General features: G+C 43.5%; 1 protein-coding gene across 4 annotated transcripts in view; it reads left to right on the top strand.

Annotated features, from left to right (window-relative positions):
• ZNF385A (zinc finger protein 385A) overlaps window positions 1-21422 on the top strand; it is a 483068-nt gene that overhangs the window by 207197 nt on the left and 254449 nt on the right. The gene's annotated exons all lie outside the window — the stretch shown is intronic.

Here is a 21422-nt window from a genome sequence, read left to right as displayed (position 1 = left end):
AAGTGCAGTAGTAATGTTCTTTATTCGTTGTTTACTGCATATATACAATAAAACAATAGAATCACATCTAACCACCGTTGTATACCCATAAAACTCTACAGGCTTTCGGTTTGAGAATAGTTGTACACTTTCCGACATGGTTTCGTTCATTCAGAAGCAAATATTCTAAAGTAACAAAACTCTAAAGTGCTCATGTGCAATACAACTCCTGTAGCGCTAAACCCATTAATTCTTAACAATTCAGGATTTTAAAATGTGACAATCGCTAAACTACGCATCAATTGATATCAATTGCATTGATCTTTTAATTGTGCAGGAGCAAGAGATTTTGGAAGCTCTCTCGTTTAAAAACACCTACCTAGACAATAAGCTCCCGTTAAAATGTTCAAAAATACAGTTTGATACAAACTAACTACGGGCTTCTCATGCATTAGATTTACTAAAGTTCAAGTGCTCAAATTTTAAAGCAACACTGTCAGTAACTAAACAACCCCGGTGAAAGCATCATTCAAGTTAATCATTAAAAAAACAAAACAAAAAAACTGCATTATCTATGAACATTACTATTCTTCGATAAAATGTAGAATTATAAATTGGAAAACAATTTGCTAATAGCTTAAACTCAGTTTCATATCCTAACTGGTAATGACAGTTTCTTACATCTCATGCATTGGAACAAGTATTTCAACAGTGCAAAAACTAACCACACAGTACTATCACTTCTGGGAATTCTGATAGCAGCACTCAGGTGTCTTGTGGATTTAATGAAACAGATCGTGATTAACCATGTTCTTCTGATGTCAAAGGGCCTAAGACAGAAGAATTTTCATTTTTTTTTCCTGTTTCAGGGCTAGCTGAGCACGATGGCAGGCTGGGGAAGATACAACTGCCAATCCATCTATTGCAGAAACCATTTACTGGCAAGATGCCATATCCAAATTCCAGATACAGAGATTTTGCTTGGTAGAGTTGGGGGGGGGGGTCAATATGATTCAAGAATCCCTCACAGTGCCATGTTATCTTTAAAAATCAGATGCCTTCATGTTAACTCTCCCACAGAACTGGAATTCAACCAGTGTCCACTGATATGGCGCAATCTATTTTTGAGGCACAAGATTGTTTTTCTGGATACAATCATGGTTGGACCAGAGTTCACTCATACCCAATCTGAACATCCATTTCTTGACATGTTTAAACCAGGGTATACTCCCTTTAGTGTTAAGCGCGATCAAATCGAGAAATGATTGTCTCAGGGGGAGTCGAGTGTTATTAGATAAAACTAGGGTCCAATACACTAAAGGGCTGAATGTTGCCACATGGGATATGTTATTAAGACCAAGGTCCAGGCAGATGGGGGTTAATGGCGCATTCCGGGGTAAACCTAGGAAAGAGTGCATAAAGATATTCTCCGTTTTTTTCAATGGCCCCTACATTTTTCAATATCTCTGCGCTGTATAGTGAAGCTCCGAGACCCTTAGTCCTATAGATTTCAATGACCAGAGCAACTGGTCAGAAGTTTGATGTTTTAAGCTTTTTGACTACAGCAGAGTTTACGTGTTGGGTCCCACAAATCTCTAAGAGCCAGCTCACACTCCAAGATAAAGTGTTTGAGAACCTAACACCCAGGTAATCAAATTGCTTTACTTGTTCCAAATAAGTGTCACCCAATTTAATCTTGTCTCTGAATGACTTGTGTGGGTTGAACGCCATGGTGATGTTTATTTCCAACGCAAAATCCCCACAGGATACTTGGAACTGGTCCAGTAGGTTTTGTAGCCCCATCAGGATGTTCGATACCAGTAGGGTGTCATCAGCAAAAAGCTGGGACCTTACTATGTGACCACCAATCTTGGGGGCTCACCGTTATAGTCAATCAATCAATCAATCAATCAAAGCATTTGTATAGCGCGCTACTCACCCGGAGGGTCTCAAGGGGGGAAGGGGGGTCCGCTACTGCTCGAACAGCCAGGTCTTGAGTTGCTTCCTGAAGGAGAGGTGGTCTTGGGTCAGGCGGAGGTGGATGGGGAGGGAGTTCCACGTCTTGGCAGCCAGGTAGGAGAAGGATCTTCCTCCCGTTGTGACTCTTCGGCTGCGGGGAACGGCGGCGAGGGCGTGGCTAGTTGATCGTAGCTGGCGGGTGGGAGTGTAGAAGGTCAGGCGGTCGTTGAGGTATCTGGGGCCTTGGTTGTGGAGAGCTTTGTGTGCGTGGGTGAGGAGTCGGAACGTGATTCTCTTGCTGACGGGGAGCCAGTGCAGGTCTCTTAGGTGTCCGGAGATGTGGCTGTGTCGGGGGATGTCCAGGATGAGTCGTGCTGAGGCGTTCTGAATGCGCTGGAGTCTTTCCTGAAGTTTGGCTGTGGTTCCGGTGTAGAGGGAGTTACCGTAGTCCAGTCGGCTGGAGTCTCGATCTGCCCGTTGATGCATAGGGTGAACCAAGTCAGTGCAAAATGCATCCTTGCTGCACACCTCTGTTCATCCTTATACGCTCTGTCAATTCACTCTTTCTCCCTTATCTTACTTGGGTATAATTTTCCCTATGTAGCCTGATTATTGTTTGTAGTAGGTAAATCGGGAACCCTAACTGCTGAAGAGCTGCCCACATTTTTTCTCTGGGGATGAGATCAAATGCCGCAAGTAAGTCCATGAACACTACATATATATGTTCTCTTTTGATAAATACTTTTTTCCATAATATAGTTAGTAATCTAGATAGTTGATCAGTAGTGCTTGTATTCTCTCTGAACCCAACCTGAGAAGGTGACAAAGTCTGGGCCTCCTTTATCCAGTCTTGTAGCCTCTCTGGCAAGTGCCTGCAAAATAGTTCCTGTGAGAGATCAATCAGGTTTATGGACCTAAAGTTTGCTGGTTCACTTTTGTCTCCCTTCTTGCATACTGATACTACCTTCGCTCCCAACCAGGAATCGGGTACCTCAATGCCCTGTAAAATGGTCTTAAACTTTGATTTAAAATCACACTCCATACTTTTGGTTCTGCAAAAAAAAGATCACCTGTGATTTTATCTAAACTTGGTGCTTTATTCCTTTGTAAGAAAGCGAGGGCTGTCTTGGTTTCCTCTAGGCTGAGGATATTTAGATCTGCATTCATGTCTCCTTGTGCACGTCATTGCAGGCGAGGTCACTAGTCCCCATCCAAGTGTTCACCTGTTTGGCATAGAGCAGACTAAAATGGTTTGGTAGGTCTGGGGTTGAATGTGACAGTCTTCCTATATGATTTGGCTTCTCGACCCCTACGCTAGTATGTGCCGGAACTGTTTACTGTCCCTGGTTTTTGCTGTAGTAATTAGATCTTCTCAATTCCCTTTTGCCTCTCTTTGAACTGCTTTATTTAATTTCACTTTTAAGGCCTCAGTATCTCTACAGCCGTTTTTATGGCACCCTTCAACTCCACCCTTATAGCCTCCCAGTGTTCATCAAACCCTTCTATTTTGTTGTTACTTATCGCCTTACTCTTCCCAACCTCGAAGTTTAAAAAAAAAAATCTTCCCCATTAACCCACTGAATTAATTCAGACTTAGTTGTGCCTCACCTACTTGCTCGTTGATATCATCTAGGGATATAACTGTAATAGTATACATTTGAGCAAGGGTGTCCTCGTTCCTCTCAATCGTGGGCCACTTAACCTTCCTTCTGTTGTTACTGAGAACAATTGGATTACTTAGTTTGTCCTCTGGTTGATGCTGAGGGGAAGTGAGCATATGGTCCAGTTCTAATATCAGTGTGTTATGATCCATTTCTAGCCTTTCTGTTACCCTCAAATCAATCAAGTGGCACCAAAGAAATATGTCCAAAAGAATGCAATCTATTCTGGTTCTACAGTTACCCCTTTTAAATGTATGTCTTGTTTCTTGTCTGGTTTTGAGCGCCCGTTACAGGCTCTACGACTGTACTTAAGAGAAAATTAGGCTACTTGGAATGCTACTTTTGTGTTTCTACCAGGACCAGCATAGCTCAGTTTTGGGGCTCCCCATTCCTCCTCCTCCTCCTCCTCCTCAGTGACTGTGACATCACTTCAAGAGGTTCATGAGTAGCGTTCAGGTACTCTGTGAGCATTAGATGACCGGCACCCTCTGCCTTTTCAAGAAAATCACCAACGGTTGTTACATTGGGGGAGACCTGATTCTGCAAAGAGAATCTGCTATAGATATTAACCAGGAGGACTGTCTGTTCCCCATTTGAGTTTCTAAGACTCACAGCCAGTAGGCCTTTGGATTTAGTGTCACATTTTTTGATAATGCATTTCAAATGTGTGTTAACCCAAAAGATGAGGCCGACCGGCAGGTGACCGGGAAGCCTCTACACTAAAGTTCTTGAAGCCCACCCTGTGGACCACATCAGTGGCCCATGCCTCCTGTAGGAGACACATTTCGAAGGTGTCAATGAAGTTCCTCAATTCCTCGCTGTTAAGTTTGGACTTAAGGCCAGCTGTGTTCCGGGACAATATCTTCAGTCTGTTGGCGTTCCCTGGGGTTGTAAGCTGTGTATGTGCTATGGATTGCCTCCCCTCATCACTAGCCTCGCTATGACATGTGTGTATTTCCGTTACTACAGGTACGCAAGGGCAGGAGCCTTCCCCCCCATCAGGCTAAACTTATTGCATCAGGGAGGCATCCCTCTTCCCTTCATGTACTACCAGCTTTTGCCTCCCCATTGGGCAGCCACTTTTTGGAACCACTTTGAGTGTTTTCAAAATGGTTAGCCAAGGACCTATTGCTCCCCGAGTCAAAGGCCTCCCTCCTATTTGTTAGAGTGTACTTAAACTGGATCTTAGATCCATTGGGTGGGGAGATGCATGGTTCCAAGTTTACTAGACCATCTCTGAGATTTCCATTGGCCAACTCGAGGGTAATGTAGTCAAATTCATCATTAAAATGCCACCGTCTTGTGGCTACTATGTCTTATAATTGAGCAGCACTGGCTATCCTGCCTAATCCAGTGGGTGACTTTATTGGTTAAGATCTCGACGTTTTCTTTTGTCCAGGGCGAGATTTTAGGAATTTTTATCATATAAATTGTATTATGACTCCCGCCTGGATGGCTCTCAGGGCTAGTGCAAGTGTTCCTTTGTGGGTGCCTAGTGTACTGCCTGATAGGCTGCCTTTCCTACTGAAGGTTCATTATTGGCGTCCCGCCCAGTGCTCCTGTGGGTGTGGGAATTTCTTAGTACCCTAAGGTTTAGGGCCCATGCCAGGGATTTTACAAGGATGCCTAATGCAAAGATCCATAGGAGCGTGGGACGTCATCCTTGGCAGACCCCCCCACACCCCCTCGAACTAAATTGGGTCCTGACAGCTGTTGGGGCCCACCACTAAGCCAGACTGCTGTAAGGTATGTATACCGTCTGTGCCTTCCTATGGTCCCATCACCTTCTATACTATTACCAAGTGGGTGTGTCATATCGATCTTATCAATAGGTGACCCCATATTTGCTTTCATTAGGGAAACTTCATTAACGAATGTTCAATAAGTGCGTTGAGCTGGCTTAGTTCACTCTGGCATGAGCGGTTGCTGCATACATTTCTCCCCCCGTCGCACTCTTAAATCCCTCAATAGTAGGATGCATAAATCGCCATTCGCGGTCTCATTCTCTGCACCTGTGTAAACCAGGGGGTTAAAGTTATTGGAGCATGCAATTTCAGGTGCCACAACTGATTTCGGGGGATTCTCCCCAATTCCATTAGCTGATGTAATGCTTGATCGTGCGACTAATGGACTGCAGACCCCAGTGTCACCCCCTTGTGTGCCTGCACAGCCCGCATCTTTGCCGTCCATGGAAGTTGGGCACATGGTAAGTGCCTACCTGGATGAAAGTGGTTCAGAGGATTTCTTTCTTTTTAAAAATATCCTGCACTTTCTGCCCAGAAGTCATCTGTTTAGAGGAGTTCCTACCGCTAAGTGAGGTCTCCACCTCTTCAAATTCAATGTCATTGGCCACACAAGTCTTTGCTGCGGTAGATACTGACAGAGTAGTCCTCTTTGTAGTCCCGCTAGTGGGCATTCTTGTGGAATCGAAACAACTATTGTAATGAGGGAGTGGGAAGAAGAGAGACAGGTGATGTTGTATGATGTGATAAGACTGTATCAACTGAGAATGACATTGCACAACAATGATTTGAAAATGTTTGCGATTGAACTGTCAAAAAGATTTCTAAAAAAAATTATAAATAAAAATGTGTGGTACCCATTTCACTACATCTTTAAAATCTTTTCTTGTCATTTAAACTGACGAATTTCTGCATCATTTTTGTGGCACTACATTTGTAATGTGGTAATACTAGGTGATGCCACTTTAAATCTAGACACTTAACACCAAAGCTTGAGCTGATTTGAAGCTCATAAGCCAGCTAAAAGTTTCCACATATTCTGCTTTTTTAAGCCAAATTTGTGTTGATAGAATACTGGATGCAATAACATCCATTTGTAGTATAACTGTAAAGTAACAACACAACTCTGAGGGTCTCTTGCTAGAACATGTAGTCTACCCCAAACCTGAAGATAAATATTCAATCAGATGGTGATTAACTGCAGCCATTTTATGGGCGGCACTCATGCTGAGGAATCTATTTTTGAATGCGCGTCTGTGAAGTTCTTTCAGGTCTGTTGTTTTCAATAAGCTATTTTAAGGAAGCTCCTCAGTGCATTCATAAGGGATGCTGCCGCAGAGTTGGATGATAAGTTATGTACATGTATAAAAAAATAAAAAACAATCTGTCATGGGGCGAGTAAACTGAAGGGCATGGTAAACATGGGAAGGGACGCTTGAACATACTTGCGTATGTGTCAGCAGTGTATATTTACATATAATTCTATGGATTTGAGGTCTTTCCATGATAATGCTGTAACACTGTTTTGTTGATCAGGAAAATGGGTAATTTGCGTTGAGAAATAACCATGGGGTGAGATTTGTAAAAGCAGGGGAAGAATTGTTTGGAAGGTAGCTGTTTTCCAATATAACAGCTCCTGGTGAAATCGTGCACTAAGTTACAAATAGTCTTAGGGTGAATACCTCAATTAGCTCACTTCTTCCTTCATGGCTTCAAAAACAGCATCTACAGACCCTGAACCAACTAAGAAATGCTGCCCATGGCTTAAAGATCTCCCTTCCTTGACTGTGGCAACACAGTTCTCATGGATCACCCAAAAGATTCACTCGCCCCCTTCAAAGTGGTCTCCCATGCAGCTGCTCCACTGATGTCTTCCACATGGAAATTTGATCACATGACTGCAGTCCTGAGGGACCTCTACCGGCTCCCCGTTCATGCCTGAATTTGATATCAAATTTGTATTTTCCTAGTAATTTTTTTAAGTGTAAGAGGCGCTATAGAAAACCATAAATAAATGTATTACCTTTAAGGTGGTTTGACACCCGTCTCTGCTAGTCCAAATTATTATTTTTAACAGAGTTTTATATAGCACGAATTTGACCCAAGCACCAGTTGCGTTACATGAGGACACATTCATTTTGGTTAGGCATGGGGAGATTAAGTGATTTGCCCAGAATCCCAGGATGTTGCGCGTCCTTGTCGAGACACGAACCTGGTTCCCCAGTATTGAGGCCGACTGCCCTAGCCGTTAGGCCGACTCCTCTCCAATTGTGCTTGCAATAATAAATAATTCATAAATGTCATCAATGAAGTCATTTATCATGTCATAAGTGAAGTCATTTGTGAGGTCATAAGTAGTGCATGGTGGTGACCCAGTAAGTTAGCTCACCGAACTATAACTGACAAATTTCTGTGTTTTTTCTCTTTTTAAACATTACATTGCGTGTGTCTTTGTTACCTAACGACAGCATCCTATCTTGGCAAAGCTCCTTGATGGGTTTGACCATCTAGGAGATAAAGCAAGGATTTCAAGTTCGCCCGATTTGAGTTGCCCACACCGACCGTCCGTTGCAGACACAAACCAAAGAGCAGTACTGGCTAAGAAGGCATTTTAAAGGTCTCCAAACTGGGAAGGAATATATCAGATCAAGCTTTTGGAAACCTAAAGTGGAGAGACCACCTGGGAGAGAGAGGAGATAGTAGAGTATTAATACACATGATAGTGCATGAGCAAACCAGGAAGAGGGAGGTGGTATCACCAGTGTACATCACTCGGGGTACTTCGTCGTCAGAACCAGGCCAGCTCTAGAGCCAGACCCATGGTATTGAACCCTCTGAGGGCTTCATATGCAGTGCTGGGCCCAGTTTTGAGAACCACATCTGGAGTATTGTGTTTCAAATCGAATGCTACAGCAGGAGTCTGCATTTCCTGCGGCCACAGCTGGGGTACAAGTTCAGCTCTGGAGGTCCCCCCTTCAGTATTGTATTTATGTCAGGAAGCAACATATTCAGAAGATACAGACATAATGAGGCCGTGAACGGGAATGCTAAGAAAGTCACTGACTGTCCCAACAGATCAAGGTTTTAGGGACAGTATTGAAACAGGAAATCACACTCCATATAGGCGTGGTTTGGCCTCAGGTCCAAGTGCAACGAAACTTATTTGAAAATAGCCTGGTACCCAAGAGCAAACTATGCCATCTTTGAGTCACCTGTCAGATTTGCAAGGTTTCTATATCTCATAATACTGCCGGTTCGAAATTAAACTCTCCCCTTAACCAGATTTTCAGGAGCATATCTGTCTTTCTTCTCTCTTTTCTCTATTTTTCTCTCCTCCCCAGCCCCCCAACCTCTCAGTACATCTGTAAAAGCTGTTTGCTCAACATTTTAGCTTTGGGCAGAATTGGAGGAGGCCACCCCTTCGCCTTTCATGGAATTGTTTAAAGTGATTTGCAACCGAGGCACTTACCAGTTTAAACAAATACGGGAAATCATCTAGACAACCGTATTTTCAAAGAAAAAAATCAAACCCCTGTAATTAAATGCAGCAAATTAACATTTAGCTGATATTCTTGATAGCAAATCAGCCCCTGTAGCAACATTTCTATTTTGATCTAAATTATTAAGTCGAAGAAAATATCAAATTGACCTTCCAACAAAAATGCTTTGATAGTAAATACTGCCCAATGCATAATGGTCACTGGAAAACTCCCTGTTTCATCCATTACAAAAATAATATGTTTTTTAACTAATTCTGCTTGCAGATTTAAAATTTTGCGCACTCTTACACTGTGTTGACCGTAGTAATATCTGCATTTGTCAGTCCTGGAAATGTTTACATGTGCTGGGCATGGAACAGTAATAAATATCAGAATAATTACAGTGTAGGGAATAAAATATGACATCTGTTTTTGCTGTAGGAATGAAAAATCGCAGCTGTTTCTTGCAGCTGTCCACCAGGATGTCAATTTCACTGCCACCAAGTGAGAACTAGGTCGCTGATTTAAGGGAGTAGGGAATTCTGGAGTCCCCTCTTTGATTGAGTTTTTGGCCTTTTATACTGTGGCATCCTAGATGGTACCTGAATTAAATATATTTTAAGATACATCTTTTGTAGGTGAATCAAGGACATGCCCTATACAATTCATGCAGCCTCAATATCATAAGAAGATACATTTTACCCCGTTCACTAGAAATGGGAAAAAGAAGTCTCAATGGATAATATGCCCTATGGGAAGGGCTGCGTGGCACGGCCCAGTGTCGCAATCCTACTATTATTCTCTTTGTTGCTGTTTCCTTTCTGGGCTTTGGTCATTGAGTCAACATTACACCCACCCTGCGAGCTATTTTCCAAAACTGGAGGAAGAAAACATTGGGGACTTCGTTATCAGAGAGATTATGCCAGGGTAAAGGTTAGGATGCAAAAACTGAGGCAGTGGGAGTGTGGTCTCTTGTAATGTAGCCTTTGGGACTGTCATTTGCATCTAGTACCTGGCTACATGACTAAATGGGGCATGCAAACAGTGGGCTATGGTCAAACCCGGCTTCTATGGGGCAGGTTGTGGGTCCAGACCACAGAACATTGGGTAAGGGGGACATAAACATTAGAAGAGGCCTGTCTAACCCCAGCAGTCCCAAGCTAATTGACAGCAGGACCTGTGGCCTCTACTATGCCACCAATGGGTCTCACCCTTGGATTCTACTCCTCGCATTTGTACTATGGGATTTTAACCCTATCCCTCCGCTGACACCACATCTTTGTTCAGATCTGCCGCACTGAGACCTAGTCACTTCTCTGACAGAGGATCTCACTCCATGTTGTTCTTTGGCACACCCTTCACACACAACTTGCAGACCGATATGCAGATCTGGCATTGTGTCTCAGTCCTGCAGAGCACTATCAAAAACCAGTGTGGGAGATGAATGCTACGGTCGGGGTGTGTGAGCAGGAATTTGTCTCATCAAGGCACCGATAAAGCTGAGAAGCTGGCGGTCATTGGGATGCTGAGGATGTTCCGTTGCTTTGCTGCAGGTCTTGACGGAGATGCATGTAAGGAGCAAGATAAGATAAGGTTAGGGATCAGAGAACCCTTTGTGATACGCTCAACACATTCTCCTGAAGGAACAAGAGTCCACTCAGCGTTTGCTTACCATTGACTCCCAGGGTGGTGAGGGAGGGGGTGCTGTGACATTTTAACACAACCATGAAAACAGTCTCCACTACCTCTGCATCCTAAGTTCCTCCCAGAGTGACATTGGCGGATAGGTTATTCCCATCTTGCATCATCCTCCTAGAAATGGTCTGTGTGTTTGGTGGTAGTTGACGGTCAATTATTTGCACCATGACACAGGGAATACAGCTCGTACTCCTTTTGGTAAGGATGTGGTTAAGTCCGCAGCTGAGTTTCTGTCATCGGTAGCTCCTCTAAATCCACAATAGGGAACATCAATGGAGGGAGTATGGCTTGGTGCATTAGTCTACCAACTTCAGCCAGAGCTAAATTCACAGGAAAGATAATTATGTGACAAACAGAACATCTTCTGACTTGAGCAGGTGTATCTGCTTCGGATTCCTCATCAGCCTCCGGCATTGCAGCTACGCGTTCTATTGTACCCTCATCAGAGGAGGTCAGCACCGACATCTGACTTAGCCCGAGGCTGCCCACAGATTACCTCCTAATGGGGCTAGTCTACACAGGCTCATCGTCACCGCCAGTTATTTCGCTTTACTTGCTGGCATGGCTCATGAAATAGCTGCAAGCATGCTGGCGGAAACTGCAGATCTTCAATAGACTGCCCGAGGCAAGGCCTGTAATATTTTGAATTGCCGTGATGCCCCATTACACCAGATACCTCAAGTTGTACTTGAAAATCTTTTGCTGCAAAGAAACCGATAGCTTTATTAATCTCTGATTGTGACAGACGTGACTGGGAGTCGAAGAATGCAGTTGGATCCAGCAGGCAGCCTGGAGAGCTTCAAGAACAAACCACATCACAGCAAGGTGAATGTAGCACAATAGATGTGTGTAAATGTTCTCTCAATGGACTAGTGGCAGCTCAGAGCCTGAAAGGATTAAATGAGAAATGCCATTAAGACTGGGGGTTTGAAGACATTTAACAAGTCGTGATCTTATTTTGATCTCAAAAAAGAGAGAGGGGCTCCTTACAACCACGATGAATTAAAATATTATATATGCAAATTATGATATGAACTTTTTTCTTTCGTTTTCTCCTGCTTTTGTGTTTTTATATAAAATTGTGTAATTTTACATGTGTAGCTATATGCCTCTTCTTTGATGCAGTATAGGCTATATGATCTTTTTAGAATATTGGATTCTGGTTAGAGAATGCAATGATTTTCTTACGTAATTTACATATATATTGTTTTAATTCATTGTGATTGATGGCTTTTATGAACCAATAAATATTGCTTTTTATATTTGGGATGTTTTGCATTTATGTTCTGATGATGCTATATGGATACATTTTGTAGCTGCTATTGAAATGAAAGAGGAAATTTGCACTTTGACTTAAGTGATCTTATTTTGAGACAACATGGTGGGTTTTAAAAGTGGAGCATTCTCCCATTGGCCATTGGATAGAGTTATTGCATAGAGTTATCAAAGAGTTGTGAATGATGGATCAGTGCATATTAGCCTACTGGAATAAAGGTAGCGTGGGGAGTGGAAGAGTTAAACAACAGTTGAGATAGAGAGGGCAAGAGACTGCAGAAGCTTCACAGGAAGCGATCATCCTTCAGTACAAAGGTAGCCTAGTGGGATAAAGTAAGAAAAGATCGCTTATCAAGACAGAGATAGATAGAAACCAGAGGTATTAAGCAGGAAGTGATTTGTTGTAAGGAGTGGTAGAGTGAATCCATAATTGGTTAAACAGAAAAGGATCTCTCACCCAGCAACCATACTTAAGGATATGCTTGTTGTTAATCTATGCAAATCCGTTCAGTTGTTTTTGAGAAATAAAGGTTCAAAATATTAGTAAATTGGATGGTTGGGTTTGCGGGACATCCTTCAAATAATAGAGCAATCTAATTGGCAAAGAGGGCCCATTTTCCGTTATGCCTTTCAGCCATCTTGCTCACACAGAAGCTTGGCCCTGATTGGCTGGCCCCAACATGAGGAGAAATGTTGTGGTTCCTATAACTCGCACCCTCGCCATGCACTGCTTATGACCTCACATATTAAATCACTCATGACATGTTCTATTACATTAATGATAACATCAACAAGACATCTGAAATAACATTGAGAATAGCACTGTACATGTTTGGTGCCAAATTTCTCAGTAAAAAAAGAAAGGTTAGAGTGATGTTATAGTTGGGTATGGTAATGAGGCCTTACTTACCCGTTAAAAAAAATAAAACGTACAAATTCAACTCCTTAATCGCGGCACAAATTCCGCCGCGGTGCAGGAGTTCTATTGAGTGGGCGGGGCCGCGTCGGCCAACGGACGTGCGCAGCACTACCGAGGTAGTGCTCGCGACGGCCCTTGGCCGATGCGCGCACGCAACGGGTTAACAAAAAAAACTTGCAAATTCACTGAAAAACAAAGGTTAAAGTGAAGTTCTAGATAGGTATGGTAAAAATATCTAACTTTATGTTAAAAAAAATTACCTAGAAATTCAGTTTTAAAAAACAAACGTTAAAGTAAAGTTATAGTGAGGCTTTGTAATAATATAAAAACTATTGTTTTAAAAACAAAACGTCCACTGAAATTCACCAGTTATAGTTTACTGAGCTAACTACAACTTGCGCCCAACCATGCACTCTTTATGACCTCAAATATTACATCGCCATGACATGTTGAGGCACATCTTTGATGACATCACTGATGACATCATCCAGACCTAAGTTACATCTAGACCTACATTTCTTTATCCTATTTACTGCTAATGATTGTAATATTTAGCAACATGGTTGACCTTCTAATGGTTCTTGGGTGTGTGAAGCGAGTGATCTCTCCATGAATTATTGTGCCAATTGGACAACATTACCAAACTACAATGTTTGCAAAAGGAAATTCCCAAAATGGAAGGTAGTATTGTTGATGACATGGTGTCTGGCAATCACAGTATGTCGATAAACAAGACATGTGAGGCCTAGGACAAAACCGGAGATTTGAAATAGGAAGTCGTCGCTATCAAGACATGGTAGCAGGACTGGAATAGGGAAAAGGTTGTGTTGTTATGGCCAGAGCTGCCGACTTTGGAACTGGAGAACCAAGTTTGAGTCCCGGCATTGGATCAGCATCCTGTAATTCTGGATAAATCACTTAATCGCCCCATGTTTACAAAAAAGAAAAAAAAATTCTGACCTTGTGTAATGCAACTGGAGCTCATGTAAAGTTCTCCGAGGCCATTGGACCAAGTCTGCACTATATTAAACTGCAAAAAAGAAAAAAGTTAATTGCAAGAATTAGCATCTGGAGAGGGAGTGTGGTGGGGGCGTGAGACACAGGGATTACATTTCCCATCAGATGAAGAGATTAAACTGTCTAATGTCCAATTGGGATGGGAGCAGCATTAAGACAATGGGGTTAATAAATGATTTTGAGGAAGGAGAGATGCATCTGGAAGAGCGGGGGAGTTACATCATCAGTAGCATGAAGATTTCAGTTGTGAAGCTGGTGTTGTCTCTCCTTAGAAAGAGGTGGACTTGGTCCTGGAGGTGAATGACAGAACAATCGCCCGAAGAGGTTACATAAATTGTGACGACTGGAACAGGAAGTCAGATGCTGTGTGAAAGAGGTAGCAGCAAGAGGAGATTTATCAAATACCCCTCAGGAGGCATCGACCATCAGAGGTGGCCCTATGCTTTGAAGGTTTTCTTGCAGAGCATGAGAGTCGCGAGAATGGCGCTACTGTGGGTGCCCACCAAAACAGAGCTAGCTTGTAAACCGGTGGTGTGCAGAAGTGACTTACCATTTGATGGAACACAGTGGTTAGTTAATGTAGAGAGAATTATCTCAGGATGTGGAGTAAAAATGAGGATTGGGGAGCTGAGATGCATTTAGGTAGACACCACAGGGCATTTAAATTGGCAAACAAGAAATCCTCGTCCATCAAAATAGAAGGACGATGGGGACTTTAAAATGCCTAGCAGGAAGTGAGCTGAGCTCTCTTATGATCACAAGAAGCAGAGCATGTAGAGTACGGCTGCTCTACCCAGATCTGGGTGCCGCGTGTACTGTGTCACAAGACTCAACCTGCACCTCACTGTTAGGCCCTACAAGACTGCAATCAGGCTGGGATTGTAGGTGTGCTCCCGTTTCCAGACACCTGACTTAGTACTTTAGGATGGACTGTTCCTGCCAGGTGTGATTCGTATAACGCTGGTCCTTTCTGAATTGGTCTAGTAGGCGGAAAACGATGGCCAGGAATGCATTGGTCGTGTCTGAGACCTTTGCAAACTGTCCACCCATCTTGTTTGTGGTTTCCTCCATTAAATTAAATTCTATATAATACTTATGTTATGTCTTAGAAAAAGAAATGCAGGTGAAAAGGAAAGAGGCGCGCTACCTCTACGCGCCAGGTGTGATTTATAAGGAATGGGTGGAGACATGACCGCCATAGAAGAATGTCTCTAGCCTCACCTCTAGCCGATCCCACCTGAGACTGGTCTTGTAGTTGGGGTATATTACTTTTTACTACTGATTACACCCTGCAAGGGTTTACTACAAAGAGATATTAAAATTAGTGGTTTGAGGGGAAAGTTTACCCGCCCCTACCAGGGTTTGCTGTCCATCCATAAATAACCAGCACTACGCACAAGAAAGAAAGATAGAAAGAAAGAAAATAGATAGATAGCTAGATAGATCGATAGATAGATAGATAGATAGATAGATAGATAGATAGATAGATAGATAGATAGATAGATAGATAGATAGATAGATAGATAGATAGATAGATAGATTAGAATCGATTCGATTAGATAGATCAGAGCAAGTGAATATGCGGCTGTATTTCTGGTGCCAGAGATCCCACTGCAACTGCTTCTCCAATAGTTAGCCTTGTCTTGAGTCACTTTGTTTCATTTTGCGGCTGATATGGCCCATGGCAACTGAGTCGTGTCAGCACGAATAGAACAATATTCACTGGTAACTAAATGGACTCGACCCATTGCACGAACAAGAAGGGCAGTGTGCTGCTTTGAGCAGATCGGGCTACTGTGGAAAGTCAAGGTACGAAAGTGTCCTTCGTGTATCGCTTTGTGTACCCAGTGTAGCTACTTTGTCAGTATTTGTCTGAACTGTTTTGCCAATAAGATAATTTTGGGCCGGGCAAGGGCCATGGCCCAGAGCCATGCTGACTCTGGGGATGACAGACACGATCCTCTCTGCGTGTCATTCAAGTTTGTGCATCCATAGTTTTGCTGTGGGTCTGACCCCCAACCTCAACAAAACTTCAAAAAATATGGTGTCCTAATGGAGTATATCTGGCACAGCGTTCCTAAACAAGCATTGGCAAAGCCAATATGTCTCACCCTTGCAAAAGCTATTCGCTTTGGCGATGTATTTTAGCCACATTGTACACTAGTCTGGCACTGTTCAGCACGGGTAAGAGTCAGTGTCATTGAGTGCTGTAGAGAGGAGTAAGGGAAGTAGACTGTCGTAGAGTGGATTGGTTGGAGTAGAGTGTTGTAAAGTGAGTAGGAGGAGTATAGTGTTGTAGAGTGGCAGAGAGTGTTGTAGAGCGCAGTGTCAAGGAGTGGTGTGGAATAGGGTGGAGAGTGTTTGAGTGGATTGAGGTGGTGCACTGGATTGGAGTAGAGTGAGGTGGGTTTGATTGGGGTAGAGATAAGTGGATTGGAGTAGAGTTGGGTGGATTGGTTTGGATTAAAGTGGAATGGATTGGATTAGAGTGGGGTGGGGTGGGTTGGATTGAAGTATATGTGATTGGATTGGAGTAGGGTGGATAGTATGGGGTGGGTGGATTTTTTTTGCTTGGGTGGATGAATTGTATTGCGGTGAGTGGATTGGAGTGATTGGACTAAAGTGGGTTGGATTGGATTGAAGTTGAATGGTTTGTAGTGGGGTGAATTGGGGTGGGGTGAAGTGAAGCGGTGGGTTGGAGTGGATTGTAGTTTGGTGGACTAGATTGAACTGCAGTGGGATGGATTGGATTGAAGTTGGGTGAATTGGAATGGAGTGGAGTGAATTGAGTGGAGTGGGGCGGAGTGTATTGGAGTAGGTGGGTTAGTTTGGATTGTAGTAGGATGAGGTACATTGGATTGGGCGAGGCGGGCTGGATTGGAATGGTTTAGATTGAGTGGGGTGGATTGGATTGAGGTGGGGTGGATTGGACTGGAGTTGAGTGGATTTTTTGGAGTGGGGTGGTTTGGATTGGAGTGGATTTGTTGGGGTGCATTTTATTGGCTAGGCGTGGATTAGATTGGAGTCGGGTGGACTGGGGTCAGGTGTGGTGGATTGGAGTGGGGTGAATTGGATTGGAGTGGGGTGGATTGGATTGGAGTGGAGTGGGGTGGATTGAAGTGGGATGTATTGGTGTGGGGTGGGTGGATTAGATTGGAGTGGGTGGGTGGATTGTAATGTGATGGATAGGAATGTAGTGGATTGGGGTGGGTTGGGTTGGATTGGAATGGGGGTTTGGGGTAAGGTGAGGTGGACTGGATGGGAGTTTTGTAGATTAGATTGGACCAGGTTTGATGTGCTGTGGAATGGATGGGGTGGATTGCAGTGGAGTGGATTGGACTGTGGTGTGGGGTCAGGTGGGGGGATTGGAGTAAGGCGGATTGACTTTGGAGTGGATTGTAATGGGACAGATTGGATTGGGAGTGGCGTGGGTCGGTGGAGTGGATTGGATTGGAGTCAGTGGTTTGGATTGAATTTGAGTGGGTGGTGTGGGTTGGATTAAGTTGGTGGATTGTGGGCAGATTGGAGTGGATCGGATTGTAGTAGGGTGGATTGGATTGTGGTGGATTGGTGTGGAGTGAGTTGGGGTGTACTGGAGTGGGGCGGATTGAATTGAAGTGGGGCACATTGGATTGGGGAGTATTGGTGTGGGGTGGATTGGATTGGAGTGAAGTGGGTTGGATTTGAGTGTACTGCACAATTATGTGTTACAGCATAATTTCAGAAATTACACATTAGAAAGAAACAATGTTGCTTTGCAATATTTAGAACAAAATAATCATCATCTTTTGAGAACAGCACCCACCAACAAAAAGAAAACATGAGTGCAAAGTGAGAAAGAAGACTTGGAGAAATGAAAGAAAGTTATCTTTAGAAATAAAACTTTGCAATTTTGTTTATTCTGCTGGGCATGTTTTTGCTAGTCACACGCCTTCTTTCTGCAGGGCACTAGAAGTTAAAAAGAACAAAATAGTACCTCCATAATGTCAAGCAGAAGGCCGAGAACTGATTAAGTTGAATGAATCAGTGCTTGGTTCCTGCTCCACAGAAAGGAATCGAAATTATGCTTGTTCTGCAGTGACCAATTACGAGGCAGTAAAGAAGAGTGCCACGCATGCCAACATATGGTAAGCAACGGCGAGCTCCAAGCCCTTTTCCTTAACAATAGTGTCTCAAAAGTGCTTGTCTTTGCTATTGCAGGCGCGACCCTAAAAATAGTTAAAAAGATGTATTCTTTACAAGAAGTTCAAATATTTTGGCTAAGCAAGCTGACATTGTCTCCTGTCATTTCAAACTCTCATGCAGCATCTTTCTTCACTTCTAATTTCAACTTCCTTTCATTTTTCTGTCCTACCCCCTCCAAGTCGTTTTTCAGTTGACCATTATCACTGAGAATGTTCTTTGAAGGACTAAGTTGTAAAAATGAACAGTTATACAGAATTCACAATTTCCGGCTGCATACAGCAGGGCTATCCACCTATCCCTAAGGTAAACCCGTTCTCAGATGTTTGAACAACAGAGCTACAACTTGGGTTACATAAATCTTGGGGGACCTGACAACAGACATATCTGTTAGTTGCACCAATCATGTTATTATTGTTGTTGTTCGTATTAATGTAATGTCATTTTATGAAGCCCATGATCACCCCAAGGGTTGTCCTGGCACTAGAAGTAACCGAGATCACCCAGTGGAGCACACAGGGCAGAGGAATCAGGAGAGGAAAGTTTTTAATTTCTTTCTGAAGCTCCAGTAGTTCATTGTGGTGTTAATGTCTAGGAGAAGGGAGTTCCAGGGTTTAGCAGCGAAATAGAAAAAGGCTCTACCTCCCCTCCTGCCCTCACGATAGACTAAATGATGACCGCTCTTGACAAGGTGGAGCAAAAGGTGCGGGTAGGAAGATATGGTCTGGACATGGCTTTTAAGTGTGAATTTCCCTGATTGCACAGCTTGAGAGCCTTAAAGGTGGAGCGTCTCTTGATCATGAGCCGGTGAAGCTGCTTAAGGCGGGACAATCTCGGAACCCAGGGTGGGAAGTTAAGAATCATCCTAGGAGCAGACTTGTGTACTTGCCGTCATTACAGCAGATACTCAGGGATCCCTAGTAAGAGGGAGTTCCTGTAATCCAGGCAGGAAGAGATCAGCGAGTTTACTACTATTTTTCTGGTTTGCGGCGGAGACTGAACTATTTTGTCTGATGCCCGATGGAGCTACTTGGTTTAGCTATAGGGGAGATGGGCCTTGGATTCCCTCCTTGGTCGTCACCTACCCAGTCGGTCTTTAGGCAGACTTCTTTTCGTCTCTCCTTATTTGTCTCTTCCCTAGCCCCTATCCTCTCTCTCCTGAATCTATCCCCTTGCCTGCTACTCTGCCTACCCCCTGTCCTTTGTGCCCTTTGACTAAGCACTCCTTCTCCCCTTGTTGGGGAAAGATCCAATATTTATACTCTGGAGTCTCAGCTAACCCGCTGAGAGAGTCCACTGCGCCAAGGGAGCCACTCACACTTGAGGTATGGTATGGCACCCCTTGCCAGCGCACTCCCTCTCCCCTTTTTGGGGAAGGATCCAGTATGTAGGCCTTGGAGTCTCAGAGACCTCTCTGAGAGAGTCCACTGCGTAAAGGGAGCCTCTCGCAATAGAGATAGTGAAGGGATACCACTTCCCTTGGGATCACAGCTTACTGGACTTTGGACGTTGCCTTGACTCGTCTACTGGTTTGTGTCTCCGTCACCCTTCCCCTCTTCTCCCGAGGCTGTGTCTCTCACCCTCCCCTCCTTTTTCCCACCTTCTTTATCTGTCTACTTCCCCTACTCCAACCCCCCCTGAATCTCTCACCTTGCCTTCTTTTCCCCTTATGTATTTTGTGCTTATTGTTTTTCTTGACCCTACAAGTAACTATGTTGCCATGCTCTAAGAACTGTGTAACCTTTGTAACGATGTAACCTCTAACTATGATCTGATGCTCATGTAAAGCGCTCTGATACCTCCGGGTCTAGCCAGCGCTATATAAAACTTAAAAAAAAAAAAAAAGGGAAAAGCATTTCTACGAACAACAGCCTGAGAGTTGATGTTTTTAGGGAAGGACAAATCGTAGCCAAACCAAATGCCCAGATTTTTAGTTGTGGACTTGGGAGACTTGGGAGGGGGGAAGGGGTTGTAAGTCCTTAGGCCGCCTAAAAAGTTCAGGTTGACCAAAGAAAAAGGATTCCATCTTGTCGCAGTTAAGTTTAAGAGAGTGATCATGACTGGAAATAGTGCACTGCTCTCATACATGCACAGAGATTGGCTTGAATGGAGTTCCAGTTCTTAGAAAAAGATGATTTACGTGTCATCAATATAGGAGAGAGCCTCAAAGCCAAAAGAGCGGATCAGAGTGGCAAGAAGGTGAATGCAGGCGTTAAGAGGGGGGCTGAGCGGTGACTCCTGTGGACGACAGAGCTGGGAGAGATGCTGCTGTTTGAAAGGGAGTTAGTGTGGCGCTCACTACGAGCAGAGAGAAGAAAGGCCCCCTTAGCTGAGAGCCTGTCTGCTGAACCCGACATCATGTATGCATTGATGGAGACAAGACCAGTGTCATTTTTAGGTTTATAACTAAGGCTCCTGGTTTTCCGTTTTTACGGATTTTTACAGATAAATATAGATAGAAAACAATGCGTCTTCTGTCCGCATTTATCTTAAAAAGTGGATAAATACAGAAAATTGTACTTCTTTTAAGTGACTCTCCGTGAATTCTTTCATGAATCAAAAGCCAGCAGCTGAGCAGATGGACAGCAAGGGAAATTAAAAAAATAGGATGAAATGTCTTTAAATAACAGAATATGTTAACATATATTTATGGTATAGTGCTAATAACTACCAGTGTATGTATTGTGTAGTATTTGGCAACTTAACTAGCTAAAACACGTCAGACATCAAAGTATGAGTGCGCGTCTGTCAGTTAAATAGATATGGAAATGTACAGTTTTACAACTTCATTTATACGCAAACACAAAATAAATATGGATAAATACAGATAAAATGGCCAAAAATTAAATATGGATAAATACAGACGGAAAATGGCCAGAAAATAAATACCATAAAACCAGGAGCCCTATTTATAACATACTATGTCACCAGAGAGGCCCAGCGAGAACTGGTCTGCTCTCAACTGTTGCCTGACAAATGGAAGTGATAGGTTGTGAGTTCATGTTACATTGATTTCAGATCCTATTGTCTGATCAGAACACCAAAGTAAGCCCAGTAAGGCCGCCCTTGGTGGCCAGTCTGCCTGGGCCAGACCCGCAGTGTTTCTATTTTGCGGGGCGCGGTCTACTCCCTGGGGTGCAGCAGCAGTTGTGCCCCCCAGGCGGCTAGATGTTGTGGAGTGAAGAATTTATGAGTGATGGATGAGTGGATCCTGGCCTTCCCTGTGAGCCGGTGCAACTCCTTTATGGTGGGAGAAAAGAATGAAGATTGGCATCCTTTAGGAAACTCTCTACCATAACGACTTAGGATTGATGAGATCGCATAGACATGGGCACCCCTTAATCTTTAAAGTGAATATTTGTAAAGCGCACGTGCACCCGTAGGCATCTTGGAGCTGAATAACATGTTTATTGTTACCCAACTCACTGGTACTCATTTTATCCACCTCTGATAGATGAAAGGATGAGTGGATTTGCACTTGTGACCATGAGGTCGAGCACAGGCCCCTGCA

This window comes from Lissotriton helveticus, chromosome 1_1 (genome assembly GCF_964261635.1).
Source record: "Lissotriton helveticus chromosome 1_1, aLisHel1.1, whole genome shotgun sequence".
In the NCBI taxonomy this organism is placed as follows: domain Eukaryota; kingdom Metazoa; phylum Chordata; class Amphibia; order Caudata; family Salamandridae; genus Lissotriton; species Lissotriton helveticus.
The sequence above is the reverse complement of the archived record's forward strand: the minus strand, read 5'-3'. Positions and strand labels throughout refer to the sequence as shown.